The sequence below is a fragment of the Tamandua tetradactyla genome, chromosome 13 (assembly GCF_023851605.1).
Source record: "Tamandua tetradactyla isolate mTamTet1 chromosome 13, mTamTet1.pri, whole genome shotgun sequence".
In the NCBI taxonomy this organism is placed as follows: Eukaryota; Metazoa; Chordata; class Mammalia; order Pilosa; family Myrmecophagidae; genus Tamandua; species Tamandua tetradactyla.
Window position 1 is genome coordinate 96,699,066 of NC_135339.1, and position 15,890 is coordinate 96,714,955.

The window sequence follows — 15,890 nt, forward strand, 5'->3', positions numbered from 1 at the left end:
TAAAGATAGATATATTGACCAATGGAATTGAATAGAGTGCTCAGATATAGACCCTCTCATCTATGGACATTTGATCTTTGATAAGGCAGTCAAGCCAACTCACTTGGGACAGAACAGTCTCTTCAATAAATGGTGCCTAGAGAACTGGATATTCATATGCAAAATAATGAGAGAGGACCCATATCTCACACCCTACACAAAAGTTAACTCAAAATGGATCAAAGATCTAAACATTAGGTCTAATACCATAAAACAGTTAGAGGAAAATGTAGGGAGATATCTTATGAATCTTATAATTGGAGGCAATTTTATGGACCTTACACCTAAAGCAAGAGCACTGAAGAAAGAAAGAAAGAAATGGGAGCTCCTCAAAATTAAACACTTTTGTGCATCAAAGAACTTCATCAAGAAAGTAAAAAGACAGCCTACACAATGGGAGACAATATTTGGAAACGACATATCAGATAAAGGTCTAGTATCCAGAATTTATAAAGAGATTGTTCAACTCAACAACAAAAAGACAGCCAATCCAATTACAAAATGGGAAAAAGACTTGAACAGACACTTGTCAGAAGAGGAAATACAAATGGTCAAAAGGCAAATGAAGAGATGCTCAACGTCCCTGGCCATTAGAGAAATGCAAATCAAAACCACAATGAGATATCATCTCACACCCACCAGAATGGCCATTATCAACAAAACAAAAAATGACAAGTGCTGGAGAGGATGTGGAGAAAGAGGCACACTTATCCACTGTTGGTGGGAATGTCAAATGGTGCAACCACTGTGGAAGGCAGTTTGGCGGTTCCTCAAAAAACTGAATATAGAATTGCCATATGACCCAGCAATACCATTGCTAGGTATCTACTCAGAGGACTTAAGGGCAAAGACACAAATGAACATTTGCACACCAATGTTTATAGCAGCATTATTTACAATTGCAAGGAGATGGAAACAGCCAAAATGTCCATCAACAGATGAGTGGCTAAACAAACTATGGTATATACATACGATGGAATATTATGCAGCTCTAAGACAGAATAAATTTATGAAGTATGTAACAACATGGATGGACCTAGAGAACATTATGCTGAGTGAGACTAGCCAAAAACTAAAGGACAAATACTGTATGGTCTCACTGATATGAACCGACATTAGTGAATAAACTTGGAATATGTCATTGGTAACAGAGACCATCAGGAGATAGAAATAGGGTAAGATAGTGGGTAATTGGAGCTGAAGGGATACGGACTGTGCAACAGGACTGGATACAAAAACTCAGAAATGGACAGCACAATACTACCTAACTGTAATGTAATTATGTTAAAACACTGAATGAAGTTGCATGTGAGAATGATAGAGCGAGGAAGCCTGGGGACATAAATGAAATCAGAAAGAAAGATAGATGTTAAATATTGAGATGGTATAATCTAGGAATGCCTAGAGTGTATAATAATAGTGAAATGTACAATGTACAAATTTTAAAAATGTTTTTGCATGAAGAAGAACAAAGGATTGTCATTATTGCAGGGTGCTGAAAATAGATGATAACTAATACTTCAAAATGTCACATTATGTGTAAGACTAAAGCAAAAAATGTTCATTTGTTACAAAATTTAGATTTTGACTAGAGCACTTCCTAATATAACTCAGGTAGATAGTTTGATTGAATGTCATAAGTACTTGGAATCTCAGGTAGCACATGAGATTTTGTTGGTTTGTCCAGAGTGATCCCCCAATGAATTCCAGAATGATTTGATCATTGACTGGAAAAGTATTTGCAAGCCCCTTTTGGGGAATGGTGAGAGTGGGGAGAAATTCAACTTCCCCAACTTGAATTCTTGATATTCTCACAAGCAGTGTGGACAACCAAAGCTATAGGCTGAGCCACCAGTCTTGGGATCTGTTCACATGAAACTTAACCCCACAAAAGTTAGGTCCAGTCTACTTAAAATTTAGGCCTAAGAGTCACCCCCAAGAGAGCCTCTTTTGTTGCTCAGATGTGGCCTCTCTCTCCAGCCAATACGATGAGCAGTCTCACCACCCTCTCCCTCTCTGCATGAGACATGACTCCCAGGGGTGTGGACCTTCCTGGCAATGTGGGACAAAGATTCTGGAATGAGTTGAGACTCAGCATCAAAGGACTGAGAAAAACCCTAGAATGAGCTGATAATTAACATCAAGAAACTGAGAGAACCTTCTCGACCAAAAAGGGGAAGAGAAATTTAGACAAACTGTCAATGGCTGAGAGATTCCAAACAGAGTTGAGAGGTTATCCTGGAGGTTATTCTTATGCATTAAGTAGATATCACCTTGTTGTTCAAGATGTAGTGGAGAGGCTGGAGGGAACTGCCTGAAAATGTAGAGCTGTGTTCCAGTAGCCATGTTTTTTGATGATGATGGAAAATGATATAGCTTTCACAATGAGACTCTGTGAATGTGAAAACCTTATGTCTGATGCTCCTTTTAGCTACTATATCAACAGAAGAGTAGAACATATGGAATAAAAATAAATAATAGGGGGAACAAATGTTAAAATAAATTCAGTTTGAAATAGTGGTAAATGAAAGCGAGGGGTAAGGGGTATGGTACGTATAGTTTTATTTTTTCTCTATTATCATTTTATTTCTCTTTATTTCTTTTTCTAAATCGATGCAAATGTACTAAGAAATGATGAATATGCAACTATGTGATGATATTAAGAATTACTGATTATATATGTAGAATGGAATGATTTCTAAATGTTTTGTTTGTTAATTTTTTTAATTAATAAAAAAAAAAGCAAGCCACCTGCTGCCAAAGCATGCTGTCGATGATGGTGGCTCAGAGTCTTCCAGGATGACAGACTTGGAAAGTATCCCATAATTATTCCATCTCCTAACATTTTTAAACTCCACTTTTGAAGGCATTTCTTTTCATATTTTATCTAAACTGAAATGGGCATGAATATTTTTCAGTAACTCTTAATTTAATTAAATCCTCAACACTGCTTACTGAGGAAGAAGTGGTGTGATTGCAAGGATGACGAATGCAACCCCTTAGTGTGTAAGGTCAGTGGAAACAAATGTGAATTCTCTGTATTTGACTCAGCTTTCCCATTCCCACTTATTATATAGTTCATTCATTCAGTGAAAAGAGAATGAGCAGGTACATATATGTGAGTGCTATAATGTGTGTTATTAAATGTATATGGTCACTGTATGTTCATGCTGATGTGCTTGTAGATTACCATGTGTGGGTGTGAATGTACATAAGTGTTTCCACACGTTTTTGTGTGCACTATCATGTGTGTATTGGTATCGTGAGCTAAACAGAATCTTTTCTAGTTGCTGTGCTTAAGGCTGTGAACAAAACAGACAAAAATCTAGTTAATAGATTCTAGTGAGGTGAGCATTGTTCATGTTGTATGCATATTGTTGCTGAAATGTGAAATGTCCATGAGTAGCCATTATCATTAACTGAATTTATTTCATTTGTTGGTTCTTGCCTTATATTTGAAAACTGAAATACCCCTGTCCCGTGGTTGCCCCACAGTCCACATGCTCCACACTTGAAAAGGCTCCTTGGATTACTGGAGTCTTTCTGAAGAGGTATTTTAAATAAATAGTAATCAAGAATTCTGATGCTGAAAATGTGGAAATTTGTTATTATATACTATGGACAAAGTATGCATTTATTAGCATATTATTGAAGTGTCATTTTGTTGCATGCACAGTCAGTGGCCACCACCTTCATGTTAGAGCCTCAATGTGTTATCAGAGCTGGATACTGGGAGTGAGCACGGGTGGGAGCCTGAGCCGGTTCAGCTTGGTTCTAACTCCTTGTCTCCACCACAGGCACCCTGAAGAGGGCTGGGGTGATAGTTCAGGTGGAGGATTCCCCTACCTTCCTTCCTCCTTTTACCAACATTTGCCAATATCCCATGCTGTGCCCAGAACTGCAAAGAGGAAAGCATGATTCAAACATGGATTCTGACTGCTGATCACTTACTTTATACTAAGGAATAGAAATAAGTGAATATCGGACACATTTGGGCTTTGCTGCTGTGGGTGTGTGGTTTTTGCAGGAACTTGTTGAGGAGAATTCCTGGAGCCATGTGCATGAGAGAGATGTGAGAACGATCCTGCATGGAGGTGACACAACCCATTGAGCCTTCTGCCATCATGCCTCAAACCCGATCCCAGTCATGGGATACAATTAATTTTCCAAAAAAGAAGCTTTCTCGGACATTGGGCAAAGCTAAAAATTGTAGTGACACCAAACTAGAACTGATTAATGTCCAAGCTGTCCCTTGTTCTCCTCACATAAAAACTCTGTCCCTCAGCCACAGAAAATGTTTAGGTGATGACAATCTGTGCAACACTCCCCAGTTGCCTCCTTGTTCTCCACCAAAGAAAGACAAGAAATAGAATGGCCCTCTTTGCTCATGTACACCTAAGGGGTGCAGATTGCTATTTGAAAATCAGCTAACAGTTAAGTCTCCTAGCAAAAGAGAACAAGCCAGAGTTCACCAAAGTAAAGTGCTTTCCTCAGTTCTAAAGGGTCAAGAGATCACAACTAATTCTGAGCAGAGATGTCCGCTGGAGAAAGAATCTGCATGTGTGAGACTCTTCAATCAGTAAGGCACTTGCTACCAACAAGCAAAGCTAGTCCTGAATACAGCTGTCCCAGAACAGCTGCCTGCCAGAGAAAAGGAGATGGATGTCATGGGGGATTTTCTGAGGGAACATATCTGTGAGAAAAAAGCTGGAAGTCTTTATCTTTCTGGTGCTCCTGGAACTGGAAAAACTGCCTGCTTAAGCCAAATTCTGCAAGACCTCAAGAAGGAACTGAAAAGCTCTAAAACTATCCTGCTGAATTGCATGTCTTTGAGGAGTACTCAGGCTGTATTCCCAGCTATCACTCAGGAAATTTGTCAGGAAGAAGTATCCAGGACAGCTGGGAAGGGCATGATGAGGAAGTTGGAAAAATGCATGACTGTAGAAAAGGGCTCCATGATCGCGTTAGTATTGGATGAGGTGGATCAGCTGGACAGCAAAGGACAGGATGTATTTTACATATTGTTTGAATGGCCATGGCTAAGCAATCCTCAATTGGTATTGATTGGTATTGCTAATACTCTGGATCTCACAGATAGAATTCTGCCTAGGCTCCAAGCTAGAGAAAAATGCAAACCATGACTTTTGAACTTCCCACCTTATACCAGAAATCAGATAGCTGCTATCTTGCAGGATTGACTTAATCAAATGTCTAGAGATCAGGTTCTGGACAATGCTGCAATTCAGCTCTGTGCTCACAAAATCTCTGCTGTTTTGGGAGATGTTCACAAAGTGCTAGATGTTTGCAGGAGAGCTTTTGAAATTGTAGAGTCAGATGTCAAAAGCCAGACTATCCTCAAACCACTGCCTGAATGTCAGCCATCTTCTTAGTCTTTGGTCCCCAAGTGGATTAGTCTTATTCACATATCCTAAGACATTTCAGAAGTTAATGTTAAAAGGATGGCTTTGAACCAAAAGGGAGCACAAGGTTCCTTCCCTTTTCAGCAGATTTTGGTCTGCTCTTTGCTCCTCTTGACAAGGCAGTTGAAAATCAAAGAGGCAACTCTAGGGAAGTTATATGAAGCCTATAGTAATGTCTGTCACAAACTGTAGGTGGCAGCTGTGGACCAGAGTGTTTGTTACCTTCAGGGCTCTCACAAGCCAGGGGCATTTTAGAATTAAAGAAAAACAAAGAAACACGCTTCACAAAGGCATCTTCGAAGATTGAAGAGAAGGAAATAGAGCATGCTCTGAAAGACAAAGCTTCAATTAGAAATATTTTAGCTACTGGATTGGCTTAACTCTCTTTCTTCTCTTTCACTAATACCTCACCTACCTATTGGCATTTAGAAAAAGCTACAGAGTGTTCATTTGAGTATTTTATACATTCAGGTCTGAAAACAAATGGGACATTTTTTACCTAAAACTGATTAATTTTAATCTATAGAGTCATGAACATATTAAGACAGAATAATGTCTTAGGGACTTTAAAATTTTTACCCTTAAAAATGACCAACTAGACCCTTTTAAAATAACATTTACTACCTCTATCCTTTGTGTGTCTCTAGCCAGAATGCTTGCAAGTGTGCAGAATTATGTTGTAGAGAGTACATATATTTGTTTCTTAGTGTCCTCAAACATTGGCATATTTTGTTAAGAACTTTGGAGTTAACATAAGATGCATGAAAAAAGATGACCCAGGAAATTAAGCAAAGTGCACATGGAAATTCGGAGAGCACTTTGGTCAAAGAATTTCTTTTTGGAGTATAGTGTGTTCATTTTGCAGATTCCACATTGTGACAATTTAAGGAATCATTGAGTTTCTTGGGAACTCCCAAGGTTGTGGGGGTGGTAAGGAGAATGTAACTCTATGGATTGTGAATATATTTATTTCACTTTGAAAAAAAAAGAAGAAATAAGTGAAAATAAGACCATAAGAAGTACCTCACAGTGAAGAGCCAACTCATAAGGAAGGAACTGTCTTGGCTCCCCAACCCCAGAACCAGGATGCCCCCCCCATGACTTCCAGGGAGGTATTTGGGTTGAGTCATTCCCAAGAGGGCTCATCAGCATGACTGAGCTTGGGTGTTACCCACATTCTGGACTAACAGCAAGCTCTCCATTTATCTTGGGAGATACATGCCCACAGAACTGAAGCCTTGGATCTTCTCAGGTGTAGAAGCTAAATTGATATTTCAGAAATACTAAAAACCCCTGAGGGCAATTGTGAGAGCCACACACTTCCTACTTCAGAATATTTATACTTGTGTAAGAAGAAATGTCTTAAAAATACATAAAATGTACAGATATAAAACCCGTTGAAATGTACAGATATAAAACCCATTGAAATGAAAGTCTCATAATGTCCTGTAATCTTTAAGCTCCACAGTAATTTATATTCATCCACATAGCTGTTCATTCATTCATTCATGTATTTAATGAATTGTGAATGTGTATGTGCATTTAGGATATGGTTTTGGATACAAAAGTGAAGAAAAGAGTCATTTTGGAAATTACACTATAGTTTGGTGACTGACATAAAAGAAATGACACAGGAACATGTGGTTACAAGATGAGGTAAATGGCATAAATAAAATAATCAATAAAGAAGAGGGTGGTTCAGACAGTCATTGATGATTTGATAATGTATTATGAAGGGCACTTGGAAGTCCTTACATGGGTGGAATATTTAAACTGAGTTCTAAGGAATTAAGTAGAACATAGGATTCCAATTGTTCCAGAATCATTTGTTGAAAAGAATATACATTCTCTACTGAATTGCCTTTTTACTATTACTTAATCCAAGATCAAAAATACTTGCTCCTATCATTTCTTCCAATAGATTTATAGCTTAGCTCATATTTAGGTTTATGATCCATTCTGTATTAATTTTTAGAATTGAAGTGTGGGGCTGAAGTCGATTTTGTTCTTTTGCATGTGGACTGGTTGTTGTCCAGAACTGGAATGGGAAAACTGTCCTTTCCGCATTGACTTGTCTTGGAACCCTGAACTAAAATCAATCGATGGAAAATGTAAGGGTTTATTTATGTACTGCCAATCAATTTGGAGAGTATTGTTTTCTTAACAACATTAAGTTTTCTAGTCTGTAAAAATGGGATATCTTTCCATTTATTTAGATCATTTAAATTTCTTTCTACAATGTTTTGTAGTTTTCAGTGTACAAATCATATAGTCCCCTTGTTAAATGTATTCCTAAATATTTTATTCCTTTTCAGGTTATTGTAAAAGGAATGTCTTTTTAATTCCATTTTCAAATTTTTCATTTTTAGCTTAGAAATGAAATCGACTTTTGTATATTGATCGGGCAACTTTGTTGAACTCATTTATTAGTTATAATATTTCTGTGGATACCTTGTGATTTTTACATATTGTTTTATGCAATTACTTTTTACATCCGTTAGGATAAAAAGGAGAACAAATAGGCAATATGCAATTACAATGTCTTTTACAATTTCTTTATATAATTCTTTACCAGTATTCAATGTTTTTTTATACAAATTTGAATTACTGTGTAGTGTCACTTGCTTTCAACCTGAAGAACTTCTTTTAGTGGTTACCTTAAGGGCATTTTGCTGGCAATAAATTCTCTCAATTATAGTTTATCCATAAATGACTTTATTTCTCCTTCATTTTTGAAAGGTAGTCCTGCTGTATATAAAATTCTTGATTAATAGTTTTGTTTTATTTTCCTTCAGTGCTTAAACACATCATCCTACTCTGTTCTGGCCTTCATTGTCTGTTAATGTTATTGGAGTTTCCTTGTATGTGATGAGTTGTTCTTCTCTTGCTTTTTTCAAGGTTTTCTCTTTGTTTCCTGGATTTCAACATTTTACTATGATGTATCTGTGAGTAGAGTTTTTTATTTTATTCTACGTAAATTTTGTTGACCTTCTTGGATGTGTAGATTAATGATTTTTTTAATCAGATTTGGGATGTTTTGGGTCTTTATTCTCTCAAATATTTGTGTATTCTTTCTCTTTTTCTTTTCTTGTGGTACTCTCAATATACATGCCTTGGTGCACTTATGTTATCCCACATTTCTTTGTGGCTGTAATCACTTTTCATACTTCTTTATTCTGTTTTTTCATTGCATAATCTCTGTCAATCTAACTCCAGGCTTATTGATTCTTTTTTATACCAGCTCATAGCTGCTTTTGAGCCCCTTTAGTTAATTTCTTCATTTCAGTTTTTACTTTCTTACTCTATAATTTCCATTTGGTTCTTTTAAAAAAACTCTATAATTGTTGATATTATCTATTTGATAGGACATTGTCATCTCATATTCCTTTAATTCTTCAAACATGGTTTTATGTAATTTGTTTAAACATATTTATAAGTGTTCCACTGAAGATTTTGTTAAGTCCAGCAGCTGTGCTTCCTCAAAATCAGTTTCTACTGCTAGTTATTTTTCCCTTATATGGGTCACACATTCCTATTTCTTTGTATGTCTCATTTTTGTCATTGAAGCTAGACATTTTAAACAATATATTCTAGCAACTCTGGATACTGGTTCTTTCCTCTGGGGTTTGTAATGATATAATTAAAGGTGATCAGATTATTGAGCATATGCAGATTGATTACATGCTTAGTCACAGAATGTATGAAGAAAATGGTGGAATGAGGTGACTTGTAAGTTAAAGTCTAAGCTACTGCACATGTCTGGCAGGCCCACTTTGGTTAGATCCACTCTTGGTCATCAAGATAACTTTGGACTTGGGGTGGGTTAGTTCTGGGCGGACCCAAGATCCTTCATTAATAAACATGAGGGGCTGTCTTTAGTGATTACAATACTCTAAAGGTGAACAACTGGAGGTTAGTCACAAGGTTTTTACAATCACAGAGGCAGAAGATAAGAGCCATACAATCATTATCAGAAATCAAGGTGGCTGGATTACAATTTAGAGATTTCAGGAATTTCCTTCTGTCTACTCCAATATGGCAGAAAGCAAAAAAGGAATATCTATATAATGATTCAGTAATCAAAACCATCACTTAAATCCTGATTTCTCAGTTACACTGGTTCTGACAATGCCCTTAGGCATCATTATGGGTTGAACTGTTTCACCCAAAACTCTGTTGAAGTCCTACTTGCTGGCACAGGATCTTTGCAGAATTAGTCAGGTTAAAATGAGGTCATACTGAATTAGGGTTGCCTCTAAACCTCTGATCTTTATAAGAAGAAGATACATAAACACAGACACAGAGGGAAGAAGGCCATGTGAACATGGAGGCAGAGAATGGAGTTATGCTGTTTGCTACTAGCATGGAATGCCGAAGACTACCAGAAGTTAGGAAGAGATAAAGAAACACTCCTCCCCTTGAGCCCTCAAGAGCATTGAGGGCTAGTAAGAGCATTGCCATGTGGGACCAGTAATTTATGTGGAATTCAGTACTGGAAATGCAGTTATCCAGGAAGGGTATTTGGAAAGTTTTTTTGTCTGCAAGTTTGGTCTCCTGTGAAATACATGCAAAACTTACACATTTTTGCATAATTTATATGAACAGAACCACTGCCAGTAAAGAGGACTAAAAGGGACAGAGAAGTGATAAATTGAGGTAAAACTCACTTCAAATGCAGAACAATGGAAGCTGAGGTCTGAACTGAAGACTTCTGAAACCACCTGAGTGGGCCCACCATGTGTGTGGAAAAGGTAATTCTGCCCCAGCACTTGGAGAAGATGAGCCTCCAACAGGGCAGAAACTCTGTGCCACTTCATTGGAGCTGGGGTCAGAAACAGTGGCCCACTCCTGGAGTGAACCCCTGACCTTTCAGTGGGGTGCTGCATGGAGATGGTAGAATGCAGGGTAGATCCTCCACCTTATGAGTAAAATGGTCTGGAAACAATTGGGGCTTAATATTCTTTGCCTGCTGTGCCGAGAGTAAAGATTCCACCATTTGAATGTAGGCTGGGTGAGGAAACAGCTTCCATTCACCCGGCCACATCTGCCTGGAATAGAGCTTCTCCAAGAGAGAGCTGAGTGGTGAATGAGAAATGCCTAAGACCTCTGTCTCCCCTCCCTATGGTAATTTTATAAGTCTCAACTGAGTGCATGGGTGAGAAGGAGTCTGACTTCTTGGTGCCATCCACTCAGAACAGGTCTTTCATTACCCTCAGCTGGAGGGAAGATAGGAGTATGACCTGGCTCAAATGCCAGACTCTCACTGTTCTCAGCAAGATTTAGTAGACCTTTCTTGAATAAATGTCTCTTGATTTGCTGTATAGTCTTTGGACAATTCCAGAGACTTTAATGGTTGTTTTATAATTTTCACCGTCTAGAATGGTTGTTTCACTGGGGAGAGGCACTGCCAAACTCCTCACACAGCCATTAAATTGGTACCATTCCAAAGGAAATCTAGAGTGTCTTAAGTTGCTATCTTTTCTCAGTGTGGAAATTTTTTGCCATCTTTTTTATTTTAACATGGGCAGGCACCAGGAATCAGACCTGGGTCTCTGCCACTGAGCCACCATGGCCTGCCCACTAACTATATTTTTGAGTGTTGTTCATCCTTGTCTCTCACTCTCCTTCTGGTATTTCAATTCTCATTTGTTCAGCATTTTCACTGTGCCCCACCTACTTTTTCTGCCTCATCAATTGTTATTTTCTATCAATGCTTCTGTATTTTCAATCAATTCATCTTCATTTCCTTGATCCTGTGCTTTGCTATGTCCAATCTGCGATTAGAAAAACATGTTCAATTCTTACTTTCAGATATACTTTAGGTTATGGATTAAATGTTTCCCCCAGAAAGTTCTAGTCAAAACACTGGTCTCATGAATGGTATTGTATTTGGAAATCCAATCTTTCAAAATGTTATTATTTAAGATGAGGCCAAATGTGATTAAAATGAGCCCTAATCCCACATGACTGTAGTTCTTATAAGGAGAGGACATTTGGACACAAAGAGAGACAGAATACAAACATGTATTGTAGGGAGATACTGAGTCATGCCATAAGCCAAATAACATCATAGATGGCCAGCAAGCCACTGCCAGAACCCTACAGCTTAGAGGAAGCATGACCCTGCCTACACCTTAACTCAGACTGTTAGCCCCAAGAACTGTGAAACAGTACATTTCTGCTGTTTAAAGCCACCTAATTTGTGGCACTAAAAAAGTGTGGCACTGACAGAAGCCTTAATACACTAAGAAACTGTATTTAATAGCTCTTGACTTTTCATTTGATTCTTTTCTTAAGATTCTATTTCTGTGATGAAATTTCCCATCTTGTCTGACTATTTTGTCTACATTTTCTCTATTTTCTTTAATATACTTACTGAAATTACTTTAAAGTCCTTCACTATTAACCTTCCCACAGTTCAACTCTGTCTAGAATCTTAACCTCTCTGGAATTCATTGCTTCAGCATGTATATTCATTTAAATAAATTATTTTATAGTTTATATGGATTTTCTTAATGGTTTCAGCAGAAATGGTGGTCTGCCACAAGTTACTTCATCATACCGTAAGGAAGTCCTAAGTTTTATATGCATATTTTTTAAATAATTTACTTAATTATAGTTGTGGGAAAATATATGTAACAAAAAAAACTGAATATTTTATCTATTAAATGTTCAGTTCTTTAACATTAAGTACATTGACAATACCATGTAATTTTCACTGCTATCTGTTTCCAGGTAATTTTCATCATTCTAAAGCAAAACTCATACTCTTTTAGCAATAACTGACCATTTTCTCTCCCTCCCCCCCAGTAACTATTATTCTTTTTCTATTCTGTTTTCCATCTGTATGATTTTGCTTATTCTATTATTTCATATGAGAGAAATTATACTATATTTGTGCTTTTATCCCTGACTTAATTCACTCAATATGATATCTTCAAGGTTGATTCACATTGGAGCATGAATCAGCATTTCACTTCTTTTCACAGCTGACCAATATTCCATCATATGGATATACCCCTTTTGTTTATCCATTCATTTGTGGATGGACACTTTGGTTCCTTCCACCTTTTGGTCATTGTGAATAATGCTGGATGAACATTGGCATACAAATATCTGTCTGAGTCTCTGCTTTCAGTTATTTTGGGTATATACCTAGGCATTAAATTGCCTAGTCATATGGTAATTCTACATTTAACTTTCTGAGGAATTGGCAAACTGTTTTCCATACTCACTGCACCATTTTACATTACTGCAGGATTCCTATTTCTCCCTACCTTTGCAACAGTTATTTTCAGTTTCTTTAATAATAAGCATCCTAGTCAGTGTGAAGAAGTATTTCATAGTTTTGGCTCGCATTTCTACAAAGGCTAATGATGTTGATCATCTTTTCATACACTTATTGGCTGGTTGCATATCTTCTTTGCACAAATGTCTATCCAAAACCTAGGTGTATTTTTATTTAATTGGGTTCTTTCTGTTATTGAGTTGTAGAAGTTCTTTATGTATTCTGGATATTAAACCTTAAAAAGATATATTATTTCCCCATCTTTTCTTTCATTCTTTTGTTTGTCTTTTCAATGTCTTAACAATGGCCTTTGATATCCAAAAGTTTTAAATTTTGATGAGGTCCATTTTAGCTCCTTTTTCTTCTGTTTGGTTTAAAAGCTAAGAATCCACTGCTTAATACAAGGTCCTGAAATATATGACCATGTTTTCTTGGAAAAATCTTATAGTATTAGCTCCATATTTAAATCTTTGGTCCACTTTGAAGTAAGTTTTCTATATAGTGAGTCATAGAGGGTCTACATTAATTCTTTTGCATGTGGATTTTCAGTGGTTCCAACACCATTTGTTAAAGACTATTTTCCCCTATTGAATGAACATGGCAGCCATTTTGAAAATCATCTAGTCACAGTATATAGATTTACCACTGAACTCTCTATCTATTCCATTAGTTTTTATGTCTATCCTTATGCCAGTATCGCACTGTTTTAATTACTGTAGCTTTGCAGTGAGTTTTAAATAAGGAAGTGTGAGTTCTTCAACTTTGATTTTCTTTTTCAAGATTTTTTATGCTATTTGGACTCCTTGCAATTCCATATGAATTTGAGGATTAACTTTTCCAATTCTGCAAAAAAGACTTCTGGGATTTTGGTATGGATTGCATTGAATTTGTAGACCACTTTAGTTTCCTTCAGCAATGTTTTGTAGTTTTCTGTGCAGTCTTTCACTTGCTTGGTTAAATTTATTTCTAGGTAATTTTATTTGTATAGATGCTATTTTAAGTAAAATTGTGTTCTTGATTTCCTTTTCAAATTTTTCATTGCTAGTAAGCAAAAATAACTGACTTCTGCATCTTTAACTTGTATCATGCAACTTAATTTATTAGGTGAATTAGTTGAACTCATTTATTAGTTCTAGTACCTTTCTTTATATTCTTTGGCTATTTCTATTTATAAGATCATGTCATCTGTGGATATGGTTATTTGACTTCTTCCTTTCCAATCATGAAAAGATTTTGGATTTTGTCAAATGCTACTCAACATCAATTGAGATGATCATGTGTTATTTTTTCCTTCATTGTATTAATATGGTGTATTACACTGATTAATTTTCTTATGTTCAACCATCCTTCCACTCCTGGAATAAGTTCTATTTAGTCATGGCATATGCTTAATTTAATATACTGTTGTATTTGATTTGCCAGCACTTTGTTGAGGATGTTTGCATCCATTCATAAGGGATATTGGTCTGTAATTTTATGTTCTTTTTCTGTCTTTATTTGTGTTTGGGATCATGGTGGTGCTGGTCTCATAGATTGTGTTAGGAAGTATCCATTATGCTTCTATGTTTTGGAAGAGTTTGAGGAGGATCAGAGTTAAATCTTCTTTAAATATTTGGCAGAGTTCAGCAGTAAAACCATCTTGTTCTGGACTTTTATTTTCTTTTTGGGAAAATCTTTAATATTGATTCAATCAAAATAAGTTATTTAAAAACTACAGAGTCTAGGGGAACACTGTGCAGCTAAGGAAAAGTTGGAGAAAGAGACTGGTAAGTATGGAAGGAAAATACAGAAGGGAAAATAGGGAAAGGTGCAGAAGCAATATTCAAATAAATAATGGGAAAAAAATTCCTAAATTTAACAAAAGTCATGAATATTCACATTTAAGAAGACCAACAAATCCCAAACAGGACAAACTCAAAAATAAGTGTGCCCACCCAAACAATAATCAAACCATAAAGAGAGAATTCTGGAAGCTGTAAGAGAAAATCAAAGTAGGTTCAAGGGAATCCCAAATAAGATTTATCATCATAAATCATGAAGGCAAAAAGGTAACAAGAAGAAATATTTAAAGTGCTAAAAGAAAACAATTACAAAAAAAATGTGAGGGATGTTGTCACCACTAGGTATGCTCTAAAAGAAATGCTAAATGTAGTTCTTCAAAGTGAAAGTAAAGGGCAATAGATAGTAGATCAAAGAGGCATAAAGAAATAAAGTCCAGTAAAGGTAAACATATAGCTAATTTTGAATGCCAGTATTATAATCTAATTTTTGGTGTGCAACTCTACTTCTTACTTCTTATAGGGTCTAAAATGCAAATGTATAAAAAGTAATGAGAAATATATGGTTTGGGACATATATTATATAAAGATATAAATTGTAGGGCATACAACAAAAAGTTGGCGGCATGAATAGGTATAGAAACGGTGTATGTGTTTGCCATACTAAACTAAAGTTGGTTTCAAATAAAATGTGATTGTTACAAACTTAGGATATCAAATTACAGCCTTGATAACAATAAAGAAAATACATGAAAAATATATTCAGAAAGAAAAGACATAGGATGCAATGAACTAAATCAGAAGTGAAAGGACGGGCATTAATACTGACTCCAATAAATAAAAAGGATTATAAGAGAATACTATGAACAACTGTATGCCAAAAATTAGATAACCAAGATGAAGCAGAAAATTCTCAGAAACAGACAAACCAAGAAGAAATAACCCAAAAAGAAATAAAAGGTCTTAAAATACTAATAACCAGTAAAGAGATTGAATCAGTAGTTTAAAATTTCCCCAAAAAGAAAATCCAGGGTCATATGGCTTCACAAGTGAATTTTACCAAACATTCCAAGAAGAATTAATTCCAATAGTGATCAAACATTTTCAAAAACTGGAAAAGGAGAGAACATTCCCTAATTCATTCTATGAGGCCTAAATCATCCCAAAGCCATATAAAGGTACCACAACAAAAGAAAATTACAGACCAATAACCCTTATGAAAAATACTAACAAACTCAATCCAATGGTATATTAAAATAAGTGTACACCATAACTAAGTGGGATTTATCCCAGTTATGCAATGGTGGGTTCACATAAGAATATCAGTTAATATAAAACAAAACATTAATATGATGAAGGGGTAAA

General features: G+C 36.1%; 1 pseudogene; it reads left to right on the forward strand.

Annotated features, from left to right (window-relative positions):
* Positions 1-4,163: 4,163 nt before the first annotated feature.
* LOC143653450 (cell division control protein 6 homolog pseudogene) lies at positions 4,164-5,839 on the forward strand (annotated as a pseudogene).
* The last annotated feature ends 10,051 nt before the right edge of the window (positions 5,840-15,890 follow it).